We start from the raw sequence: 5,120 nt of genomic DNA on the forward strand, positions 1-5,120 counted from the left end.
GCCATTTCCTTCTCCAATGCATGAAAATGAAAAGTGAAAGTGAAGTTGCTCAGTCGTGTCTGACTCTTCACGACCCCATGGACTGCAGCCCACCAGGCTCCTCCATCCATGGGATTTTCCAGGCAAGAGTACTGGAGTGGGGTGCCCTTCTCCATTTAGGAAAGGCACGTCTCTACAAATCTAAGAAGCTATCTTCTGGGTTTCAGGCAGATGGGACAAAAAGACTGAGGAGATTGAGAGTGGGAAATACTAAAGATTTTTTCAGATAATGAAGGCAGATAGAAAAGCAAACCAAATAACAAACCAAAACCAATTCCACTTAGCTCTTGGTGCTTAAGCTAGGAAATTGACTCTGGCAGGGACAGAAGGCAGGTGTTGAAAAATATCAGAGAGGCAACTGCTGACAGATAGTTTGAAGTACTTTTCCTGATTATCTGTGTGAGTCATCCTTTTATAGGTCAAAGTTATGCTCATGTTGGTGCATTCAGGTCAGGGCAGGACAGTGACCTGAGACTGAAGCCTTGAAGTTCCATGGGTTAATCTTTTTGACATTCTTTGAGGGTCTCCTCCCTGTGGTTATAGCCTGGGCACAAGCTTTTTAAAGAAAAATCAAATAGACAAAAAAGGAAATTCATTGTTTATTTTTTTCTTTCTTTCTTCTCTTATAGCGTGTTAACAGAAAACTGGAAAGAAGAAAAAAACCAGTCATTATCGCACTCCTGTTGTTTACCAAGTTTCCACATGTCGTACTCATCCAGTGCTCATAGCTGAAATTGCGTGCGTGCGTGATTAGTCACTCAATCGTGTCTGGCTCTTTGCAACCCCATGGACTGTAGCCCACCAGGCTCTTCTGTTCATGAGATTTTTCAGGCAAGAGTACTGGAGTGGAGTGCCATTTCCTCCTCCAGGGAAATCTTCTTGACCCAGGGATCTGATCTGTGTCTCCCATGCCTCCTGCATTGCAGGCAGATGATTTTCTGCTGAGCCATAGGGGAGGCCAAGCAACATATGGAAACTTCAGCTAATTAAAGCTGAAAATGCATCTATTAAGGGGTACAAAATAACTCATAGAGTCTCTGAGAATCAGTCTTGGAGTTGACCCGTGTCTTGCAGAAGGGTCAAAACTCATTCTGCAGAACTGGTCTGGTGAGGACAACACGCCAAAGTCTTCCCTGAGCCTGGACGGTGTATTGTGTGTTGCAGATACCCCTAGGGCAGTGTCATCACTACTGATTCTAGAAACTGGACTTGCTACTGCTTCTAGTGCCAGCCTTTGTTGTTGTTGTTCAGTCCCTAAGGTCTGTCCAACTCTTTGTGACCCCCGTGGACTGCAGCACTCCAGGTTTCCTTGTCCTTCACTGTCTCTTGGAGCTTGCTCAAATTCATTTCCACTGAGTCAGTGATGCCATCCGACCATCTCATTCTCTGTCACCCCCTGCTCCTCCTGCCCTCAATATTTCAGCATCAGAGTCTTTTCCAATAAGTCAACTCTTCCTACCAGGTGGCCAAAAGTATTGGAGCTTCAGCTTCAGCATTTGTCCTTCCAATGAATATTGAGGGTTGATTTCCTTTAAGATCAACTGGTTTGGTCTCCTTGCTGTCCAAGGAACTCTCAAGAGTCTTCTCCAGCACCACAGTGCGAAAGCATCAATTCTTCAGCACTCCACCTTCTTTATGGTCCATAAGGAAGATTTGGACCATAGCCTTGACTAGATGGATCTTTACCAGCAAATGATGTCTCTTCTTTTTTAACATGCTGTCTAGGTTTGTCGTAGCTTTTCTTCCAAAGAGTGAGGATCTTTTAATTCCATGGCTGCAGTCACCATCTGCAGTGATTTTGAAGCCTGAGAAAATAATGTCTGTCATTTCCATTTTTTCCCCCATCTATTTGCCATGAAGTGATGGGACCAGATGCTATGATCTTAGTTTTTTGAAAGGTGAGTTTTAAGCCAGGTTTTTCACTCTCCTCTTACACCTTCATCAAGAGGCTCTTTAGTTCCTCTTTGCTTTCTGTCATTAGGGTGGTACCGTCTGCGTATCTAAGGTTGTTGATATTTCTCCTGGCAATCTTGATTCCAGCTTGTGATTCATCCAGCCTGACATTTTGCATGATGTATCTTGTATATAATTTAAACAAGCAGGGTGGCAATATACAGCCTTGATATAGTCCTTTTCCAATTTGGAACCAGTCTATTGTTCCATATCTGGTTCTGTTGCTTCTTGACCTGCATACATATTTCTCAGGAGGCAGCTAAGGTGGTCTGGTATTCCAATCTCTTTAAGAATTTTCCACAGTTTGTGATGATCCACCACAATCAAAGGCTTTAACCTAGTCAGTGAAGCAGAAGTAGGTATTTTTCTGGAATTCTCTTGCTTTTTCTATTGTCCAATGGATGTTGCCAATTGGATCTCTAGTTCCTCTGACTTTTCTAAATCCAGTTTGCACATCTGGAAGTTCATGGTTCACGTATTGTTGAAGCTTAGCCTGAAGGATTTTGAACATTATCTTGCTAACATTTGAAATGAGTGCAATTGTATGGTAGTTTGAATATTCTTTAGCACTGATTTTCCTTGGGATTGGAACGAAAACGGACTTTTTCCAGTCCTGTGGCCATTGCTGAGTTTTCCAAATTTGCTGACATATTGAGTGCAACACTTTTACACCATCTTTTAGGATTTGAAATAGCTCAGCTGGAATTCCATCACCTCCACTAGCTTTGTTCATTGAATGTACTGTAAGATTTTATTTGTATATAATTCTTGAAATGCTAAAACTATAGATAGAGAGAACAGATGGTAATAACCAGCGGTTAAGGAAGGAAAGTTATGACCAATCTAGACAGCATATTAAAAAGCAAAGACATTACTTTGCCAACAAAGGTTTGTCTAGTATAGGCTATGGTTTTTCCAGTAGTCATGTATGGATGTGAGTGTTGGACTAAAAAGAAAGCTGAGCGCCGAAGAATTGATGCTTTTGAACTGTGGTGTTAGAGAAGCCTCTTGAGAGTCCCTTGGACTGCAAGGAGATCCAACCAGTCCATCTTAAAGGAGATAAGTCTTTAATGTTCATTGGAAGGATTGATGTTGAAGCTGAAGCTCCAATACTTTGGCCACCTGAATCAAAGAGCTGACTCATTTGAAAAGACCCTGATGCTGAGAAAGATTCAAGGTGGGAGGAGAAGGGGATGACAGAGGATGAGATGGCTGGATGGCATCACTGACTCAGTGGACATGAGTATGGGTAAACTCCAGGAGTTCATGATGGAGAGGGAGGCCTGGCATGCTGCAGTCCATGTGGTTGCAAAGAGTTGGACAAGACTGAGCGACTGAACTGAACTGAACTGAAGGAGAGGGTAGAGGCTGGACAGAAATAGATGTGGCTATAAAAGGAAAACATGAAGGATTCTGTGGTGATGGAAATGTTCTGTATCTTGACTATATAAATGCCAACATGTTGTGATACTGTATTATTACATTATCATATTAATCATGCCACATGACTATAACTACATAATTACATTATGTATCATACTATTTTATGATATTGTACTGTAGCTTTCCAAGATGTTACCATTGGGGTAAACTGGTCAAAGGGTATAAGAGATACTTCTGTATTATTTCATATGACACATTGATTTACAATCTAAGTACAAACTTTAATTAAAATAAAGTTTGAAGAGGCATAGAAGTTTCATCCTTCTCCGTCAAGAATGTTGGATGACCTTATTGTTTTTCCATTTTTTTATTAATTCCTGATATTCTCTTTGTCAACTTTTTGTAGATTTAGATTTTATTTAATATAAATATAATTTAGTGGCTTAAATAGGTGATTATCTTAATTTTTATACAATTTAAAGGTTACTTTCCATTTACAGTTGTTATAAAATATTGGCTATATCCCTCATGTTGTGCTGCTGCTGCTGCTGCGTCATTAAGCCTATCTTCAGTTCAATTCAGTCACTCAGTTGTGTCCAATTCTTTGTGATCTCATGGACTGCAGCATGCCAGGCTTTCCTGTCCATCACCAACTCCTGGAGCCTACTCAAACTCATGGCCATAGCATCAGTGATGCCATCCAACCATCTCATCCTCTGTTGTCCCCTTCTCCTCCCGCCTTCAATCTTTTCCAGCATTAGGGTCTTTTCCAATGAGTCAGTTCTTTGTATCAGGTGGCCAAAGTATTGGAGTTTTGGCTTCAGCATCAGTGAAATGCCAGCAAATCTGGAAAACTCAGCAGTGGCCACGGGACTGGAAAAGGTCAGTTTTCATTCCAATCCCAAAGAAGGGCAATGCCAAAGAAGGTTCAAATTACCACACAACTGCACTCATCTCACACGTTAGCAAAACAATGCTCAAAATTCTCCAAGCCAGGCTTAAACAGTACATGAACCATGAACTTCTAGATGTTCAAGCTGAATTTAGAAAAGGTAGAGGAACCAGAGATAAAATTGTCAACATCCGTTGGATCATTGAAAAAGCAAGAAAGTTCCAAAGAAACATCTACTAAATAGATGGGGAAACAGTGGAAACAGTGTCAGACTGTATTTTTTTGGGCTCCAAAATCACTGCAGATGGTGACTGCAGCCATGAAATTAAAAGACGCTTACTCCTTGGAAGGAAAGTTATGATCAACCTAGATAGCATATTCAAAAGCAGAGACATTACTTTGCCAACGAAGGTCCGTCTAGTCAAGGCTATGGTTTTTCCTGTGGTCATGTATGGATGTGAGAGTTGGATTGTGAAGAAGGCTGAGCACCGAAGAATTGATGCTTTTGGACTGTGGTGTTGGAGAAGACTCTTGAGAGTCCCTTGGACTGCAAGGAGACCCAACCGGTCCATTCTGAAGGAGATCAGCCCTGGGATTTCTTTGGAAGGAGTGATGCCAAAGCTGAAACTCCAGTACTTTGGCCACCTCATGGGAAGAGTTGACTCATTGGAAAGGACCCTGATGCTGGGAGGGATTGGGGGCAGGAGGAGAAGGGGACGACAGAGGATGAGATGGCTGGATGGCATCACTGGCTCGATGGACATGAGTCTGAGTGAACTCTGGTAGTTGGTGATGGACAGGGAGGCCTGGTGTGCTGTGATTCATGGAGTCGCAAAGAGTTGGACACGACTGA

The sequence above is a fragment of the Bison bison genome, unplaced genomic scaffold, assembly GCF_000754665.1.
Source record: "Bison bison bison isolate TAMUID 2011002044 unplaced genomic scaffold, Bison_UMD1.0 scf7180017864211, whole genome shotgun sequence".
In the NCBI taxonomy this organism is placed as follows: Eukaryota; Metazoa; Chordata; class Mammalia; order Artiodactyla; family Bovidae; genus Bison; species Bison bison.